We start from the raw sequence: 21432 nt of genomic DNA, 5'->3' as shown, positions 1-21432 counted from the left end.
TGTCATTTCATGACTTCTATAGTTTGGTGGAATCTCTAAATGTGGATGTATTCAGTCTTTGTTTGAGAATCTGCTTTATGTGAAACTTGAAATATTTATTTAGCAAGCTATGTAATCAAGGTGTTATTATACAAAGCTCTGGATTCATAAATTTGCCAACTGAAACAGCAAAACCAAGATAGAGTACTTATCATGGATTGTATGAATATTGGTTTTGTTCAAACATTCATATGTGCTATATAACAATTTGTTCACACCCGATACAAAAATATTGTTCATGAGACAGACCAGCTGTGTATGTAACAGTGTAACAGTGGAAATGAAATGCACCCCTGGTTACATACGAGGTTTATTAATATAAAAAAAAAATCAGGAAAAATCAATTAACAGCTTTTTCCAACTTATGCATACATTTAAACTGTGATCTTATTAAAAAAATGAAGTTTTTTGGGGGGAAGACATAACCCTAATAATATTATGGGTGCATAAGGATGCACACCCGTAAACTAGAAACTTATTGTGGAACTTTTTTTTTTTTTCTTATTCAATACAGTATTAAACCCATTAGGTAGGATTCCAGCAACATCACTTGTCTTACTTGGGAATATTGTCCATGTTTGCAAAAACACTCAAAATCCGTCAGCTAGTAAACATCTCCTCTGCCCAGCCGTATTTAGATCACCCAGACTCTTTCAGTTAAGAATAATTTTGAAACTTTTACTTGGACCTACTTTTTCGGTTGTTGTGGTGCAAAAAAAAAAAAAAAATATTTATCTTGGTACCAAAACCCTGACAGTTTTTTATCCCAGCATTGGCTCACTTTTGAAACTTTTTAAATTTTCCTTTACATAAGGATCAAATTTCATCTACAAAATGTAGAGGCACCTACACCATAGTGGGTGTGGTTTCTTTTTTTAAATCTACTGTACTGGTTTTGGTACATAAATACCTACTTAGATTCATACATATTACTTTTGTAATTGTCATAAAAAATATGTATGTTTGTTAAAACATATTCTTTATTTTTTTCCATCCGACCTTTTAGACCAGACAATTACGGGTTTACTTCTTGCCTTCATTTTTTGAAAATAAACTAGCTTGCTCTGACCTTTAGAAAGTTCTTTCGAGATTGTTGCTTTTCTCATCAGATTTCTCCAGATGTGTTTAGCATAGCTAAAAAAATAAAAAAAATTACAGAAAAGTCTACTAGAATAGTCAAACTGTATGTTCCTTAGAGATGAACTTTAAGTAAGAGCGGTGATTTTCCTTTCTTTAGCTATTAATCTTCAAATAATAATGGAAAAAGCACTGAAATTAGGTTTCACATTTCTACATCACAAAAACCTGACATTGGGGCATGTTCCCATACTTTACCTCTCTCTAGGTTTACCTCTTTAATTGTTTGTGATGCTTATGCCTTAAACAAACACCAGCATTAAAGATTACAGGCAAAAAAAATGTCTAAAGGAAATGTCAGAACTTCCCTTTATTTTTTCCAAGCCTCATTCCTATCTGATGTCAGTAAATAAGATAAATACCTAAGCATATTCCTCCTCTGTTGTTTATCAAATCACAAACAAGAACTTTAAGGTAATGATTAAGATTTACATTTAAACAGCAAATCATTAAAAGGTTTTTCTATTCATCACTTTCACAATGTAAATCCTGGCTGCCATCTTTAAATAGTTTGTGCGCCGGCTGAAAGTAATTGGTAGTGCTCACAATTCGTGCATGAAGTGGCTTTTGTCAGGTGGCAACGAAGCAACTTTGATAAATGACTCTTAATTTATTGTAACGTGTGTAAAAATCAAAGTGAAACTTTTACAGGCTGTGTGCTGAGTCAGACCAGAGGAAGGGTCTTTCTGTCTTAAATTGAGCTTTCCCCTAAAGTTAGATCCTTGTCTTTGGAAACTTTGCCTCCCACCTCCTCTCAGGCCCTCAGGGTTAATCAGAGGCATAAAGGTTACGATGCAAGGCTGGTGACTAACGACAATATGATGTGCACGGAAACGACGTGACAGTTTGCAGCCATTAACCTCGGAGGCAATTTTTTATTTTTCTTTTCCTAAGGAAGATAGGTCAGTTTTAACACAACACAGGATGCGTACACAATGTTTTCAGCTCTGACACACTTGTACTTGGAGAGATATGCTGAAAATGATGTTACAATTTGAAACAGGACCCCGTAAATTCACAACGTGAAACATTCTGCAAGCTTTCAGGCATAGGATAAGCCATTATGTATTTACTTGCAGTGTTAGTATTCAAGAAGTAACTTTCAGACAGATTGCATCTGTGTTGTCACAGACATAATCAATTTCACTCCCCCTTCATGTGTTGAGCCTGCATGACTTGCTCATGAGCGACTTCTTGAGAAATGCACACCCTCTTGAGAAAAGAGAAAAGCTGGGCTAACACGGCGATTCACTGGTTTGACCTGTGACGTGACCTCTTGCCTGTTTGCTGACATTTTCGCAATGGAGGCACTTGAACAAAAAAAAAAAAGAAATGGAGGAGGGGAGGGAAGAAGACAGGAGTAAGAAGCGAGGAGGAGAAAGAAAGGGAGAATGCCTCTTTCTGATGGATGAGGTCTTCTCCTATTACATTTGGAGAGAACACAGCTGTGAAGAACTGTTAAGTACACGCAAACAAGCCGTCTGCTTCAGACAAGCCTGCCGGGCACCCGGCCCCACATCCCACTTGTACAGCTCTGACACATGATCACAGCCAGACAATACATGTGGGAGCCGAGCGCGCTCCACTAAAAAGTGAGAAATATTTTCAACTAGAACAAAAAAACAATCCCCACTCAATACCACTGGGACCCCTCTTGGTATTAATTCATCTTGTTTCTCTTTGTGTTGTACTGGTTTGGGGAGAGGGAAGCCTGAAAAGGGAGAAAGAGGTTTTGGTGGTTAGCGACTAGGAAATGGGTTAGGAATGGGGAGAAATGTGAAGAACATCTGCTACCGTGACGTTGTCACACTTTGCTTAATGTGTTTTCAATAGGCACGGCTGTCCCAACTTGTGTGGAGGGAAATCTTCCTGATCCATATGCTGATAGGGGGATTAATGTAGATTTCTTCCTTTAAGTAATCCACAGTGTGTGCTGTTCTTGTGTTAGTTTTTACCAATAGTAAAATAAAGTACCTCACAAAAGAATTCAAACTCAACATCATTGTTTTTTATCAAATTGCTCCATTAAACCTAAACAACAATTTGTTGCATTGGGATTTCATCTGATTTACCAAGGGAGTGTATTGTTGTGAAGCTGAATGGAAAAAAAACTAAACAATACATGATTTAAAAAACTTTTTGCAATCAGAATTCGGCAAAATTTTGCATTTAACTTTCTTCATTTTTTAAACATTTACTGAAAAGCAGTGCAAACAGCAAATTTTAGATTTCACCTGTTTGGTTAACACAGAACACCTGTAGGCATTTCTCATTCACATAAATATACATTTTCTTTGAGGCCAGGGTTTGGTTGTAGAACCTTATGGAACAAAATACATACGGAACAAAAACATTTTGTAAGAGTAAAAAAGATGGTTTGGTCTGTAAACTGAAACTAAAGTAGCATTGGATACGCAGTCTAGATCCTAATGGTCACTCTGTATAAGCAGAGGCTATTCACTGCACACGTAGATAACCTGTCACAGTAGTATCCACTGTGCACTATAAAAACCATTATTTTGTTAGAATGACCCAGTTAGTCCATAATCTAAATCCAGTTGCAAATCTGTCTGAAGAAAAATGCTCTTTAAAACCTGCATTTCCATTACAAATGTGTGCAAAACAATGTTGATATTCTTCTAATTCCAAAAATGAGTTTTGCAATTGCATTATTTCCATTAAACAACAAATACATTTAAAATTGCATGGAAATATCTTATGTCAATGTAAAGTCCAGTTGCAGATGATGTGACTCATGTGATGCAACAAAATTGTTTCGATTGCTGTTTGCAACATATATAAAAATGTAGATACGACTGAAAAAACACCTCATTGAAGCATAAAGAGTTTTTATTTAAAAGTTTGAGTTATTTTTTTCAAAAGCGTAGCGTTTCCATTCTCTAGTTGTGTTAAACTGGTAGCGTAACAGCCTCACATTTTCTCAGATGTAATTTCAGTAGATGTGATATCTGAAAAAAAATTACATAATTAAGGTTATTGCTACCAATACTCTTGGAAGTTATTGTTGTCCTATCAAATTTGAAGGGAACATTTCTTTATTTTCTTTTTTATCAATTTTTAATTTCTCTGAGCAACAATGAAAGCAAGATTTACATTAAGATGTTAAGAGATGGCATTAGAGCTTGAAAGGAGTAGGTAGAAGTTCAAGAAGTTATAAGAAGCTACCCCAAGTTACAATATTCATGTCACGTTTAACCCTTTCATGCATAGTGATCACTACAGAGTACAGCTGTTTAAAAGTGCTGTTTTTCTATATATATGCCTTTACTTTTATGGCCCTTATGCATATAGTCCAATATAGTGAAAGCTATTGCAGCATCACTTACAGAAAAATCCCAATTGTTTATCATTGCAATGGAAAAATACACGCACCTTAGTTTAGTTTTGTCTTCAATTTAATGTTTCAATATTTATTGATGTTACTTCTTGCAATAACTCAGTGTAATATATATGTATATATATATATACTTCTTTACCCTGTATATAGCTAGCTCTTAGTTATAGAAAACATATTTATTGTGCAGGAATAAGGCTCTGTTACACTGGTAGCCAAGTAATCGACATTTCGTTGTCAAGATTCACCTTGTGTTTTTTGTGCAATGACAATAAAGGAAGTCTATGTCTAAGTCTATAGGGAACCAGCATTCCAACAGAATTCCTTATTACAACTATAAAACTACTGTAAATTCAAACTATATCAATATACCAACTACTTTGTTGGTATATTGATTTTCAGCGTTTTTATAGATTTTTAGCGTATTAAATGCACAAAGTACACTTGAGTGGACAGGTAAATATTTGTTTATAGAATAAAGATTGATTTTTTTTTTCCTTTTTTCCTGTTTAACATTCCTAAGAATGTATATAAAAAAACTAAAATAATCCTGACTAAGTTTATCATAATTAACGCATGAGAGGGTTGACATAGAAGATCTTTTAACAAAAGGAGGCATTTAAAAATCGAAGCAAAATATCACAACTACAGAGTGTCTTATTTTGAATAGAATTGTATACTAAGAAGAAGACACCCAGTAGTATTTATGAAAAATGTTAGAAAAAAATCATGTTTAAATGCTTGGGTTACATGTGTATTTTAAAAAATATCATATTTATACTTCCGTTTAAATGGCCTTAGCGTGGTACTCCTTTTTATTTCAATATCTAACCCATTGCACAACATAACCACTGCTTGGCTTCTTTTACACATTACAATAATACTATAAAGGTATATTTGGAGGCATACTAGGATGTGCAAACAGATGGAGGAACAAATTTTATAAATTTTCAGTAAGGTCATGTAGGTCATGTTTTGTCATATGTTGTACAGATGAGCTATTATTACATTTATATTTTCTACCACAGTTTGGCTCCAATATGCAGCGTCACTATTATATACATGTGACTGTCATTTTCGCCGTAACTAAAGAAGGGGCCACATTATTCAGTTTGATCCTTTCTGAGGAACTTGAAGTGATGTGATCTTGATAACTGTGGCGAACCACTAATAAGCTGACAATGATTCTTAAACTTTTGCATACGTTCAGTCAACAGATACTGTACAGTGGTTTGGGTGAGTGGCCCATTGTGCTGCTGCAAACATGTGGCACTGTATTTGGCTGAGTCATACTAGTGATTCAAAGGATAATGGAGGTGGTTTGCTGACAGATGGATGTTGTGGTGAAATCTAAATCCCTCAGACAAACCCAATTCTCTGTCAGATACTTTTGGTAATAATCTCTAAGTGTTTGTGAGAGAAATTCAAAACAGTCTGGGTAATGAGATTGTGGCTAGTAGTGCAGAAGCAGCGCTCAACAAAGTAGTGACACAGATGGTTTCGTCTCGGTCCTTTCTCTCTCAGCCAACCGCCAAAAGTGGGAAATCTTAGGGATTTCCTTCACATGAGCCACCAATGCTCTAAAAAAGCAGCTATATATATTTTTTAATTAAAAACAACACAGTTGTGCAAAAACTTATAAACTAATATATAGAAATGCAAAGGTCTTTAAAGGGATAGGTGTTAAAAGTTGGATCTTAACTGGTCACCCCACTGCATGTGTTGGCTGATGTGTTGTTAGAGCTCAGATTTGCTCAATTAAAAGTGATAATTTTATTGATATAGTGTAAATTCTGGGAACCGTGTGTGTCTCCCATTGGGCCTTTAAGGAGGTGAGGTTGACGCTTTTTTGCTAAATATTCAAATTACTCTCATTTATAGATGGCAACAAGATAGGTATAACAATGTAAATAAAATGATGTTAACAAAATGTTATATGGCCTCAGTAATAGTTTTCTTATTTTCACGATTTTTACATAAAACAAATAACAATTTTGGCTAATAAAATACGACAAAAAACTAGCTTAGGTCATCAGGGGCACAAGGGGATCCCTTCTCTCTATTTCTCTGTGTACTTTGATTTTCACAAGTCATTTGGATACTGGAAATAAAAATGCATTAAATGTGCACATTATAATAAAAGTTGACGCCGTTTGAGGCCTCTAAAATACATGAGTGCATGCACAGTGTAGACAAACCATTGTTAACAGCTTCATCTTCGGGTCGCAGGATGCACTATTGTTGAGTATCTCCATTTATCACTGGAGCTGGGTTAAAGAATAACCCCACTTCCTGTATCCCAGCAGTTCATACTAAGCTGAGCTGTTCTGCAGGACCATCACAAACAAAGGCAACCTTTGCACAGAATAGACCAGGGTCTGCAAAAAGAAAATAAACACAAAGATGAATAACTTGTAGGGGTGAGGGGGTTTGGGGGGCAACTGCAGCAGGAAATATATTTATATTTATATCAATAGCTCCTGCTGTTATTTTTCCACTCTGCTGAGTGCTAACAGTAGCTACGTGCGGGTGTAGCTGCTGCCTGAGGGGATGGGGCGTTGAAGGAAATCCAGGTGAAGCATCACCCCTGCTCTCATGGTGTCACACTGCTGGTTGCCTGCTGGTATGAGACCAAGGACAGTACATCCCGCTTGGCACTGATTTCTGCAGCTTCTCAGTCTAGCGAGAAGTTTTTAGGCTATCCATCAGAAGCAAGTACCTTAAGATTGGCACCAAAAATGCATTTATTTTAGCAATTTTACAATATTTGTAACAGCTTTAATTTAAACTTTTTAATATATATATATAATCTACAATAAAGAGTTATGAAGAAAAAGACTCATAAACCATAGAAAACAAACATTTATTTAATTGGCTTTGGTTGACCATGGTTTCTTACCCACGGTCAGCTTTTGTTAGTTACCCTCAGCCTCTGCCTCCTTTCCACAAAGCACTTGTGTCAAGAAAACTGATTCAGAGTTCATCAACAAAAACTTATATAAGAGTTCAATTCAATGTATTATTTTTATATAGCTTCAATTCAACACATCATTTAAAGGCAGGCTTCAAAGTCAATTCATTTGAGTTTCTCTTATTGTCGGGGTATATTTTACATTAATGATTTTTCTGATACTGAAATTCTGAATGCACTGAAATAACCATGACTTTTCATAATTTAAAGTACTGATAACTGTAATAATTAAGCATCAATGCCATCTATTATTCAGTAGATTGTTGACAATTTATTTCCAAGAATTGTGTGAAAATGTCAAGTTGTTATGAGGCAATTTTTTAACGGCAAAAACAATCGCTCAATGTTAAGTGAAGGTAGTCATCCCCTGAACTAATTATGGGGCTTAAAGGTTTTGATACTAATTTATTAATGAATATTATTAAAACATATATTCATAATGTAGAAAATGATTATATGATTGTGGCTTTAATAAACTATTTTAAATCATGAAGATCAGTTTTTAGGAACGGAAAAAAACAACTGATTTCTTTTCACATCTCATTAGCCATCTTGTCGTCTCATCTCAGAGAGCTCCGAATGATTCTTACTCCATTTCTCTTTGTTTCTCTATCCATGCGCGATGATGTGTTTAGATGAGGCTGTTGCTGCAGTGACATACTTCTATTTAGTATCATTATGGTTTTGATTTCATGTGACAATGTTTTCCCCTCTCCCTTCAGTCACTTGAAAGAAAATAACAGTGCCCTCTCACTTGTTCTCCATATATTAATTTGCCGTAATTTAATTTGGAAAACATCTCCAGCAAGTTTTCCTGGCACAACCTTGGAAGTGACAATAGGAAATAATAAACCATATTAAATATAAATCACAGAGACGATATCAGTGTAGTTGTGATTCTGATTTGATTTTAGGGGGCGAACACATGTGATTGCTCTCTTTTCCATTTCTCCCCCACCCTCTATCCCACTATTTCACCTTTAATTGAATGTGCTTCTGTTGTTGTTGCCAACCAGCTCCTCCACCCCCTCCTACTTCCTCAAGCACGTAATGCATGCAGTAAATAATTCAAATGAAATTAATTTTACAGCACCTTGTTTCCACTATGCATGCCAACATCTGTTGTCAAGTCACAAGTTTACATTGTTGGTCATTACTTTCCACAATGAGCAAAATGTTTTATTAAAGCCCCTTGGGAGTCCGTCTTGGATCAGACAGAGTCGAGAGGGCTACTGACTGAACCCTCCCTGAACTCTGACAATCAAAGATGGGTTGTAGCTCTTTTGGGTCTTGATTACTGTCTCAGTTCCCCAAACAGCCAGGGACTTAATTTGATTAAGGCACTGGATGACCTTAGTGCTTCAGGAAAATCACTGATCACAATGAAACAGCTCTGCTGACTTTTGAAGTGACTATCTATCTATCTATCTATCTATCTATCTATCTATCTATCTATCTATCTATCTATCTATCTATCTATCTATCTATCTATCTATCTATCTATCTATCTATCTATCTATCTATCTATCTATCTATCTATCTATCTATCTATCTATCTATCTATCTATCTATCTATCTATCTATCTATCTATCTATCTATCTATCTATCTATCTATCTATCTATCTATCTATCTATCTATCTATCCCATTCATAAAGCATCTGTTATTGAGCAGAACATCTTCTTCACCAGGTGGCAACCTCCTGGCCTCTAGAAAGCAGGAGGAAAAAGAGTTGATGGTTTTCTCATCAGAACTAGATCGGGTTCTTCCCTTGAACTCATTTATTCTCTAGTAAATTTATTATCTAACTTACTTGTGCACTCTCACTTCTAGACCCACCAAGGAAAAAAGTTCCTCCAATATGCTCACAGTTGTCATGTTCAGTTTTTTCACATATGCACATTTCGGCTACATCAACACGATACGGTGGACAGCATCTGTAGAAAAGGTTTGAGTGGCGTGGTAACACTGTCAAAGTTATAATGAAGGAAGAAGAGGACGTAATCAATAACACAAGAGAGGAAGTCTAATCTCACAATAAATTAAATGACTTTGTAAACATAGCTTCTGAAACCACAACTCTGAAACTGGCCATTGTTTTTGTTTGTGTCACGCATGCGTGTTAAGGGAGAGACCAGGTCTATGTTGTTCGCATCTGTGAACAGACCGGTTTGAAGCCAATTATGCAAATCTGAGTTTCCACAAAGAGCTGCCACTGTGGGTGGCTTCAGCCTTCCCACTCTGGGAGCAGATTTAAAATATTATTGGTTTCCTCAACTTTTTGGAACATGGCTCTATACTCAAACAAGAATCTTGTTGTATTATCAACTTCTTTTTTTAAAACATTTCTCCAAAAATGTTCCAGAAAATTATCTCTGTTCTAGCAATAAAATGTGTTAAATAAGAAAGCAAAAAAATATATATTTTTCATCAACTTAAAACTATAGAATTTATTTTTTCAGTATTGTATGGTCTTGTGTTTTTCCTAACTAACTTCTGTGTGTTTAAAGTCTTTCCTGCTTCAACATTAAGGTTTTGTTTTAACAGCTGATTTATTATGTATTGGGACATGATTAAATCCTTACTTTATAGCTTAATTTATTATATATTTATTTTAAAGGGAACTTCAAATCAATTACAGAATATTACCTAAATATACATAAATATTACTGGGCCACTCAGTTAAGGACTATTATGTTCTATTTTACAGATAAAAATAATCCTCACTGGGTAGAAATGGAGTCCCACAATTTAAGGCCCCGTCCACACGAAGACGAACCCTGGCCTAAACGCACAAATTTTTCACCAAACCAGCCTCCCATCCACACGAAGCCGGCGTTTCGGGGGTCTGTAAACGATAATTTTTTTATTCAGCCTTCAGAGTGGGAAGATTCTGAAACGCCGTTTTCGAGTTTCCATCTTTACACCCTAACCGCATTTTTTTTTTTACATGCATGTGTCATAGCGTCGCCTCTAAACACGCAAGCGCGACACATCACAACAACAATGGCGCCGTTGCTAATGCTACTCACCCTGCTGTCGGGCTTACAACAGAATCTTCTTCTTCTGGAATATCTCCAGGAAGAACAGAGCAATATCGACCACATAGTTCAGCACCTGAATTTGACTTAACCACGAAAATGGACCCGCAGGGCAACCATGTATAAATATTAGTGCGCATGCCCTACATTTCGTCGCTTATTTTTGCTTTGGCACCACAGCGCCACTTACAGGCCTGGCATACATTTTGCAGCGTTTTCATGCATTCGTGTGGATGCTCACATTTATTTTACGTCTCCGTCTTTACGGCAAACGTTTTGGAAAATATCAGCGTTTCGTGTTCGTTTTGACTTCGTGTGGACGGGGCCTAAGTTTAGCTCTTCCATTGTTCATATACTCTGACACATCAACGAAGTTAAAGAAACGTACTACCAGCGGCGTAGGAAGCGGGGGGGACGGGGGGGACATGTCCCCCCCAATATAAAAGCCAGGTGGATATGTCCCCCCCAAAAATTGTACCGCAAAATATTAGATTTTGACCATTTTTTAGCTATCGTGCTTTTATTTTGAAGGCGCAGCATAGCGTTACGTCACTGTACTCCCCCTCCCCTCTGTGAACTGTTGAGTGTTTGAGCACTCAGAGGGAAACAGCGATACAGAAAGTCAGAAACTTGTTAATGAGGTAAAATGGTCTGTCGGGAATGCTGCTATGAATATTGCTTATTTATAACGTCTTGTTGTCAGTTCACTTTCATATATAGAAACTGAATCTTTTTGGTTTAGGCATCTTAGTCTTGTAGGAAGAGGATTAGAGCCACTGAAAAACGTTAACTGATTTTTAAATATTTTTTTAGTTTAACATTGGTTTAGTTTGACTTTTTTTCTGACTTTTTTTCCCAGATTTCTGACTTTAATCTCAGAATTCTGACTTTTTTCTCAGAAATCTGACAGATGATTAATATTTCTAATCAGTTTACAGTTTTTTTTGGTGGGGGGAGGGGGGACTATACAGATATATAAAAACAAGAAGGTCTACCTAAAAAATAACCAGAATATATTTTTAGAGTAAAGATTGACTACTTGTGTTTACACAAGCACACAATTTCAAATCTGCTGAGCTTGCTGTGCAAGAAAATGTAAATATACGTATAAAGAAATATAACAGGAAGTACTGCTAAAACATAAACTAAATGTTAAATAATGTAGATATTGGTTTAAAAAATTCTTCAGATTTGGAAATTTGGAAGGAATACATAATTTTGAAATTAATCCACAAATCTGGTAAAAAAAAAAATAAATAAATAAAAAAGTTGCACCTTTTTACTTGAGGAATTTGTTGAATAACTTCATAATTATGAGTTTAACTAGTTGGAGGTAATGCTACACTTCTCTGCTTCCTGTCCTGCTCATAAAAGGTAAACATTATAAACCCACCATTCATTTTCTACACTATTTGGAAAACACAACACAAATGTAATATAACAAAAGTATGTTTAACAACAAACATGTTAGCATCAAGCCATAGGCATGTCTATTTTAGAGACTAGCTCTCTTGTTTTAATGACCTTCTGCTCCTCCATTAATGAGGGGACCCCTCGGGCACGTAAAAAGTTGCCTAATTCTGTCATTTTCCACCAATATGTCACTGGCCATCTCAAACAACTCACATCTTTGTCAGTGAAGCTGAGTGCTCCACATCTCTGCCTTCATGGTGCCTATCTACATTAAGATCCAAAATTCTGAGAAAAAAAGTCTTAATTCTGAAAATAAAAGTCAGAATTCTGAGATTAAAGTCAGAATTCTGAGAAAAAAAGTCTTAATTCTGAAAATAAAAGTCAGAATTCTGAGATTAAAGTCAGAATTCTGAGAAAAAAAGTCTTAATTCTGAAAATAAAAGTCAGAATTCTGACTTTTTTCCCGTATTAAACTGAAATAAAATGTAAAAATCACTTAACTTTTTTTTTTTTCCAGTGGCCCTAATCCTCTTCCGTAGTCTTGGTGTGATCACTCATCCGATATTTAACTGCTAACTTTCTCTAGACGTTTGCCACGCTAGCCAAAATGTTTTTTTTATATATTTTTTTTTATATCTCATTTCAGTACATTGCCACCACCAACTAAAAGGCTGAAACAGCAGTAGGACTTACTCAGATTTTTTTTTAAAGAGAAACGTCAGTGTGAGTAACAGTCACCTAACACAACTTGTGTTGAAATTAGCCCGGTCTGGGTGTGCGTTTTACGAGGATTTTTTATTTTTTGCATGGTTTTGATTCCCCCGAAATGGACAGATGTTATACCTGCCGCGCTCCTGATCGTTAGTTAACCACAGGGAGAATTAATTCTAATTCTTAGCAGCGGCGGTCGCATTGGTTGTGCAACCACTAATTAACCAACTAATTAACTTCTGCACCTTTATTTCCTCAAACTGCTGGCTCCTCTTTTTAGACTATAAACAGATTAACACAACATTGACAACTCTGTAGTTTTCTCTGTTCTGTACTGCAAATTGGAATTAAAGACGCCATTTCTACCAAAGGTCTGGACAGACTGGCCACCTGTCTAGAGTGTACCCCGCACCAGCACCTCCCGACCCCACTAAGGAACAGAAAATGGAAGGATAGATGGATTTCTACCAAAGATTTAGAATGCGTTTTTGAACCAGATGCTTCAAAGCGCCCTGTCCATAATTCTTCACCACACTGTCAGCTCCCTCTGTCAGTCAACCTATATAAATTCATTTTTGACCATTATTGCAAGTTTGACAAAATAAAACATATCAAACTTTGCACTTGTGTGGCCTACTGAATTGTTTTGATTTTCTAGTGCGTATGCGGACACTAAATATGCCAAGGGCTGAAGCCCTTGAAAGACATCTCCCTTTGCTTAATAAATGACTCCAGTCATTTTGTTTGGTGATATGCTCACATCTTATGAACAAATGCATTATGTACATTTTAAATGCATTATTTTTGCAAACACATTTATAAAGGAATAAAGTAAAAGATTAAATAGCCTTTTTTTTAAGTAGCGTACTTAAGATATGTTTCTGTTGAATATTTACGAATCTCAGCTTTCCGACATGTGTCCCCCCCAATTGTAAACATATTCCTACGCCCTTGCGTACTACAAATCCCATTCTGAAAAACATGTTAAAAATTTGGCAGGATGTTAGAAATGACCTTGCGGAGCCAAACAACATATCCCAATTTAGCCCAATATGGGGTAATCAGCTGTTTGCTCCAGGTAGAGCGGATGGAACCTTTAGGCTTTGGGCGCTGCAAGGTTTAAAAACTGTTGGTGACCTTTACCCATCAAATTCTGATATATTTTTGTCATTTGCAGAGCTACAAACCAAATTCAATCTGGATAAAAAACATTACTTCAAATTTCTTCAGATAAGAAGCTTTGTTAAAGCAAATTACAACAACCTTAACAAGCCCCCTCTTACGTTACTTGAAAAATTAATGACTCGGAATAAATCAAGGAAGGGCATAATTTCAGATTTTTATAATGTGCTGGTTTCTAACTCATTAGAGGACTCAAACAATAAGCTTATAAACTGGAATTTGGACCTATCATCAAATATCAGTGAACAGGATTGGGAAAAGGCTTGCATTAAAATTCACACAATGTCCATAAGCAGTCGTCTTAGAATCCTACAATTTAAATGGCTAATGCGTATCTATGTTACACCTGTGCATTTAAATAAATACAATAATAACATCCCAGATCTGTGTGTAAAATGTAATTCTAAAGGGACTCTAATACACTGCATGTGGGAATGCAGACAAATCAAAGACTTTTGGACAGAGGTGAAAGATATAATTGAAAAAATTATCTTAAAGCAAGTTCCACTGGATCCTGAATTGTTCCTGCTAGCTTTATTCCCTGGGAAACATAACTTTAGTAAATCAGAATGCACTTTCATAGATATAAGCTCATTGGCTGCAAAAAAATGTATTGCTTTGACTTGGAAAAATATCAATAGACCTAGTGTCACGCAGTGGTTAAAACAGATGGCGTCTAATTTGCCGCTAGAAAGAATAACATATATTAGGAAATCCAAAGGGTATCTTTTTGAGAGGATTTGGGGGCCTTTCATTAATTTTATTAAGGACTTAGACTTGACAGAGGGTTTGTTTGAGTTCTGATTTGCCAGAACCTGTGGTGTGCCATGTTGTATAGATGTGTATAATTATATCTGACCAATTTGTAATCTGTCTGAATACCCCAGTTTTTGAGAAGCTGTGTTCTTTGTTTTGTTTTTTTGTTGTTGTTGTATTTTATTTCTCTGGATTGAGTAAAATAATTATTGTCATGTAATGACTACAAAGAGAACCTGTTCAAATAACTACATGCTTGTATTTCCGAAGTGTAAAAACTCAATAAAAATATGTTGGTAAAAAAAAAAATATACATAAATCCAGAAAAAATGTTCTTATTCTGGCATAAATAGGGGTAAACCACACATCTTTGTGTCAACTTTTGTGGTAGATACAGTTGAGGAAGTAGGCTGTTTGTTTGGACTGGTCTACATTTAAACAGCTTGCACTCACAGCCCTTCAAAGAAAGACACATTGTGTATTCATCAATTTTGGTACTCATGGGGAGAGGCAAAATAAGCAGAGAGCTATACATAAATCATTAAGGCACAACAAAAAGCAAATAGAAAATATACAAAAAAAGTACACACATGCAGTCCTCAGCGTTTGCATGAACTGGGAATGTGGTCTGAAAACCAAAAAGACTATGTTTCCGTGGTGGTTAAATGGTGACAGGTGGAAAAAAGGAATCTAAACACCAAATTCTCTACAGACTACAGCTCTAACAGAGCAGAAGACCAAGGGGAGAGACAGACTGTGGGTGTTTTTGGAAGCACCTTTACACTAAAGAGGTGGCTGTAAAAAGTGAAGGGACCAAAGACGCACCCCTGAAGAGCTCTGATGTGATGTTTACCACAAAGGGGCCTTGACAGCCCTGCTGTGCCTGTGCTCTGTCAGCCCCAAAGCAGGTGACAATGAATCGTCCAAGCTCTGGGTCTTTGCCAGTAACAGATGTGCTTAGTCAAATGACTAATTGAACACCTAAAACAAAATCAGCAGCTTGGCTATTTGGCCTGCATAATAACAAGCCTGTGCTGATAAAGAGAGCAGCAAAAAAACACACACACCCTTCTCATCAGTAGCGCCATTAACAATCATGAGCAAAGATGAAAACAGCGTTTGGTTTATTCGGCAAATGAAAGCACATAACTAGATGAAGTCCCCGGAGTCCATTTCCAATTTTAATAATACATCAAGCCTAGCCGCAGCAAATGCTGCTACGTCGAAAGCCAAAGCATACCAAACTACTTACAGCTCAAGCATCAGGAGACAACTCCCAGAGCTAAGAATTTAGCAAATGCATAAAGGTACACAACATGATCGCTATTAGCAAAATTAAAAGAGCCATTACTAGAGTGGTGTGTGCAATCACTTGCCAGTTAAGGACTACAACCCCAAATTTTCCATTTCAGAAAGAAAATCTGATTGTTTGTATCTTCCCTACCTCTTCTCTTTTCTAATCATGAGCGTGAAACGCGTGCAGCCTGAGCTCGCCCTAAATTATGTGCATGAATAATGAAATAACTTCTAATTAAAAACTGTTGTTAAATATGCAAAAATGTAATGATAATGAGATTGTGTAATACCTTAGTGTAAAGCTCAATATAAATTACTTAGAGCTGTAAATTGGCTTGACCCAAACATTGTTTTTTGAAGGCTACTTCAAATATGTGTTCAATGGCTGAAGGGGATTGTGTTTTGTTTGTCTACATTTATACACACAATATGTTGGTGGCAATATGTGCTATTCCCATGCATGCATGTGTATTTATTAATGGATTTGATGAGTGTTAGAGGAAAGTTAAATACTTTATGTATGCAAATGAATAGGCTGACTACATGGGAATGTCAAGAGTGAAAGTATTTTTTGTTTTAAGGAGCACAATAAGTGATCATTTGAACAGTTACTTTGTGGGCTAGGTAGCATATTTAAGAAATAAAGACAAAACTATGATTTCTATAATCAGAATAAAGGAAATAATTACAAACAAAACACAATCTATTGTGATAAAAACATGGACAGTAATGTTATAGCACACAATGAATTGCTCCGGATCAATTATTTCCAAGTGTTTGTTGTATTTCAGATTTATTCAGTACAACAACCTTAAAAAATATTTCCCAACTAAACCTTTTCTTGCCTTATTGTGTGTGCCTTACTACATCAATCACAGCACTTTAGCTGTCTAATGAATGTGTTATTGCCCCATGTAATATCTTACTTATGTTGCTAAACCAGTAAAGCCAAGAATTACTCACCCCATATTTACATTAAGTTTTCAAGAGATGTGTCGGAAAAAAACAGCAAATGAGAGTTGGCAGATTTCTACAGACAAGGGAGGATCTATGAAGGAGAAATTAGCATGGAAAAAGAATGAATTCTACGTTGGATCAATGTTATTCTGATGCTGCAGTCATGTCCAATCTGCTGTTTCCTTAGAGGAAATTTTTTATTTCCCTTTCAAGCAAAATACAAGCATATAAATATTATCTGACGTATGCTTGCAGACAGGTATGCATCATTATGGATTCTGATTTATAGAAGTGGTTAACACACGCATTACATTTATTTTTCCAATACTTGTTCAACTATTGTTAAGCCGGAGGGGGCTGGTGCCTATCTCAATCAATCAGTGAGTAGAAAGCAGGTTACATCTTTGACAGGATTCCTGTCACAGGAGATTTATACATTTAGTCACCCTTTTGGACAACCTAGACTCACCAGTTACTCAGAGAAGACCCATGCAGTAATGGGGAGGACATGAAAACTGGCCAAAATTTGAACCTTGGACCTTGTTTCTGCAAGGCAAGTGTGCTAGTAACAGCGCCACCATGCAGGCCTTCACACTCACACAAAGATTTTATATTAAGATGCATCACTGAATCATATTTATGGAGATGAGAGTTGCAAGTCAATTGACGGCAATAATATTCCTTAGCTTTATAAATTTACTTGACAACATGCAGAATAGAGCCTGTGTTTAATATTCAGCTAAATAAGACTTCACTCTGATTGAAAGGTTTGCACTGCACATTGTCAAACATGATTGCCCCATTCTGGGCCAGCCAGCATGGGGAACGATGTGCATATTTCACTTCTAGTCAATAGGCCTCTGCTGTGTTTATTAAAATTTTAACAGGACTCTGGGCTTCACAGATTCATCAGCTAGTCAAAGCTACTGAAAAAATCAGCTGTCAGCCCTCCTTGCATGTTTCTGCCACCCCCCCCCCCCCATGGCCTTCCTGGCATGCAGAGTATACTGCTGCTTTAGATGACTCTCCTCCAAGTCTTTATGACCAAATAAATAGCAGCATTTGAGTATAACCATCACACCTTATAATCCTTATTGCTTTTATGTTTAAACCATAAACAAATACTTCATTACAAGGATGGAAATAAATCAGATGGCATTATGAGAGAAGCCTTCCCATAGAATAAAACAGTAATTTTCTAGTACACGGACTTGTATATTGTATAAGCTTGCACAGACAAAAGACTTTGCCAATTACAATATTTCCTCCACGAGGAATCTGGTTGAATTGGTGCTAAATTATTGGGAAGCAAATATAGTACAATCAAAATGAAAACTAAAAACATGGAAAGTTGAATTATGGAAGTTTGATATAAATATACATACATATATATATATATATATATATATATATATATATATATATATATATATATATATATATATATATATATATATATATATATATATATATATATATATATATATATATATATACATATATATATATATATAAATATATATAGAGAGCTGGAGATAGGCACACCCCACTTGGGATTAAGCGTGTGAGAAAATGGATGGATGGATATATACAGGGCTATGTACTTACAAAAAGGCTTTTGCTTTATCACTAAAATTGTTTTTTAGGAAAGAAAGACTGCACTTGTTTTTGGTGAGCTGTAAGGTTCAACATGGCAGCACCTTTTTGAGTATCTTAAAAATCGAATTTGCCACACCACTGAAATAAAAACCATTGTGTTTGTTTTTGTAATAGATAGATAGATAGATAGATAGATAGATAGATAGAGAGATAGATAGATAGATAGATAGATAGATAGATAGATAGATAGATAGATAGATAGATAGATAGATAGATAGATAGATAGAGAGACAGAGAGACAGAGAGAGAGCAGCCACATGGAAGAGGAGATGGAGACACCGACAGCGACTGCAACAACTTTGGACTCTGCTACATGGGAACCACCACTTGATGATGACACATAGAGGTAACTTTTGATAAAGTGGTTACAATCCTCCTGTTTCAGCCCAGGAGTCCTAATTTTCCTAATTAAATGATACCTGCAAGTGTATCTACTGTATTAGCAGGTTTACATTTGTCGTAGGTTAACTAAGCCTGGTTTATGTTCTTAGTATACTCCCCCTTGGTATAAAACTTGGTTGTGTACAATTTTAAAGTATATAGCAATGACCTTACTTGAAGAAGGAAAACTGAAGGCTTACAAAAAGTCCTATTTGCTGTCTAAACTTGGTCTAGATATATCCTGCACTTGGTTGTGTATGCTATTTTAAGTGACCTTTAAAGTTTACCAAAATATAAGAAAATGTCATTCAAACTGCATTTGCCTTGTTATACTTTTTACCCATATTTTTTATTACATTACTTAAGTACATCTATTTTTACAGTTATTTTCATACTTAGGTAGAAGACATGTTACTTTATACATCACGGCCCTTGGTTTTCATAAGAGCTTTCATGATGTTTATTAGAACTGTTATCAAAAATGAATAAAAAAGATACAAATTTAGACAAGGCGTAAAGAAATGTATCTCTTTTGTCAAATCCCAAGCAAACTTATTGACTCCTGTAGTTTTCTAAAGGCTCGACTGGAAAAAAAAGTCTTACTTTTACACTGGTTGATGATAAGTGTGTCCGTATATCTTCAGGAAGAAATTGCTTCTAAAATCTTCTCGGATTGAAAAAGGAAAGCATTTTCTTAGTTGGAAATCTGTTTGTTCACAACTAGCTCCAATAGTTGCTTTAATGTTTTAGCTTCTGATTCCCTACTTGATTTCTGGAAGCTTTGACAGGAATTTCTCTTTCCTCAGCTTTAGCTCAGGAAAGAGGAAGCTCAGGAAACTTTTTAAATAATCATTTTAAAAGTTATTTTTGTCCTAGAAAATACAATATTTTTTTTTATTACTAGGCAAGGCTCCCAAACAATGGAGAGACATGTCTTATATCAGAATCCATTTATAGAGATGGACGTCCAATATTAAGCGCGTGACAAAAAAATAGCTTTTGGTGATAGAAAAGTTTTCCTTAAGTGTACGTATATGTTTAAAAACTGTGGAAAGCTTAGTTGGGATGTCTTTATGTTTAATATTTTTTGTAATGTTAGATTTTCAGTCTTTTAAATTGAATAATGTTTTACTTTTGATAGCCTTAAGGAGTTATGCCATATCTAGCTTCCATTTTTTTATTAGAGGATACAGTTTTTGAGTAATTTATTTTTGTCCTCTTATAGCTGTTCAGGTGTCTTGGTTCTTTCTTATCAAACAAGATAAACACACCACTGATCTGATAACTTCACACAACAATGTAGTGACGTCAAGCAGCCAGATCCAGAGTCAACTGTGAGTCTTGAGGCCCTTTTGATGCCAGAAATGCAAGCCTACGTGGAAAACAAAGGGTTCTCTGTAAAGTAGGGTGAAATGCTTGCATGTGTATTCATATATGCTCTGTGCAGAGGTAGACTTTGCGAGGGGAAGACAAAGTGAAAAACCGGGTATCTGTGTGTGACTGAGAGAAAGCGAGTGAAATTGGATTTGTGTGCACACGCACAAAACTCATTTTACTCCAGTCTCAACTTACATCTTTCATTCTGCGGATGAAGTGAGTGAGAAAGTGGCAGTTCTTTGGCAAATAAAATCGGGTTCATGCAAAGCCAGTATTAATTTGGCTTTTCCGTTGGAATGAAATGTTTTTGTTTTGGGAGGAAATTGCCCTGAGCAGTAATGAATTTCCCCCTTTCGTGCTATGTGGCACCATAATTTAGCAGAGCGATAGATCACATAGGCGGACGATTTGAGCATGCATATATTCTAATAGAAAGCTGATAAATATTAAATGTGCACCATTTAAAAGAGGCTTATTTTCCCAGCTTTTATTGCAGAGAGAGCATTTTTTTTATAATGGCTGCTGGCAATAGAAGAAAGCCGGAGGAAAAAAAACACAGCTAGTATTATTGGGGCCAATATTTTTTATCCAAATGAGCCTGTTAGCAAACAACATATCAGAGAGGTACTGAGCATTTAGCTTTTTAGAGCTCAGAGCTCTCTGGCATATGACAATACCCGTCGCTGTGTTTCAAAGCATCGATCACCCATCATCACAAACCCATGTTTTTATGTAGCCGTCTTTCTTTGGTGATGAAATGTTTACACGGCCATTCTCTTGTTGTTGTTGTGATCAGTTCTTCCTTTTGTATGAAGCTACAGACAAAATGCGCCTGCTGTTTCTCTGTTGAAACAGATCTCTTTTGTCTGAACGAGGAAAAGAAGACTTTTTTTTTTTTTTACAACCTGTCATTTTTGTTGTTGTTTTTGTTCTAGCTAGAAATTAGTTTTGGACCCGAGGATGAGTTGTAATGTTTTCTCCATACTTACTTTCATGTGGCAGAAAAGTAATCAAAGAAAATAAGGTTGCTTTTGATTGTTGTGTCATTCACATTAATTTTACAGATGGTTCTGGAAAACTTAGGCATGCTGTTGAGATGATAGATTGGTTTACCAGAAGGGGAACTTGACCTCCCGTTCAAAGTACCTCATGCCATT

Source organism: Cyprinodon tularosa, unplaced genomic scaffold (genome assembly GCF_016077235.1).
Source record: "Cyprinodon tularosa strain WSP-4 unplaced genomic scaffold, ASM1607723v1 ctg50, whole genome shotgun sequence".
Taxonomy (NCBI): domain Eukaryota; kingdom Metazoa; phylum Chordata; class Actinopteri; order Cyprinodontiformes; family Cyprinodontidae; genus Cyprinodon; species Cyprinodon tularosa.
Note: the sequence above shows the minus strand (reverse complement) of the source record.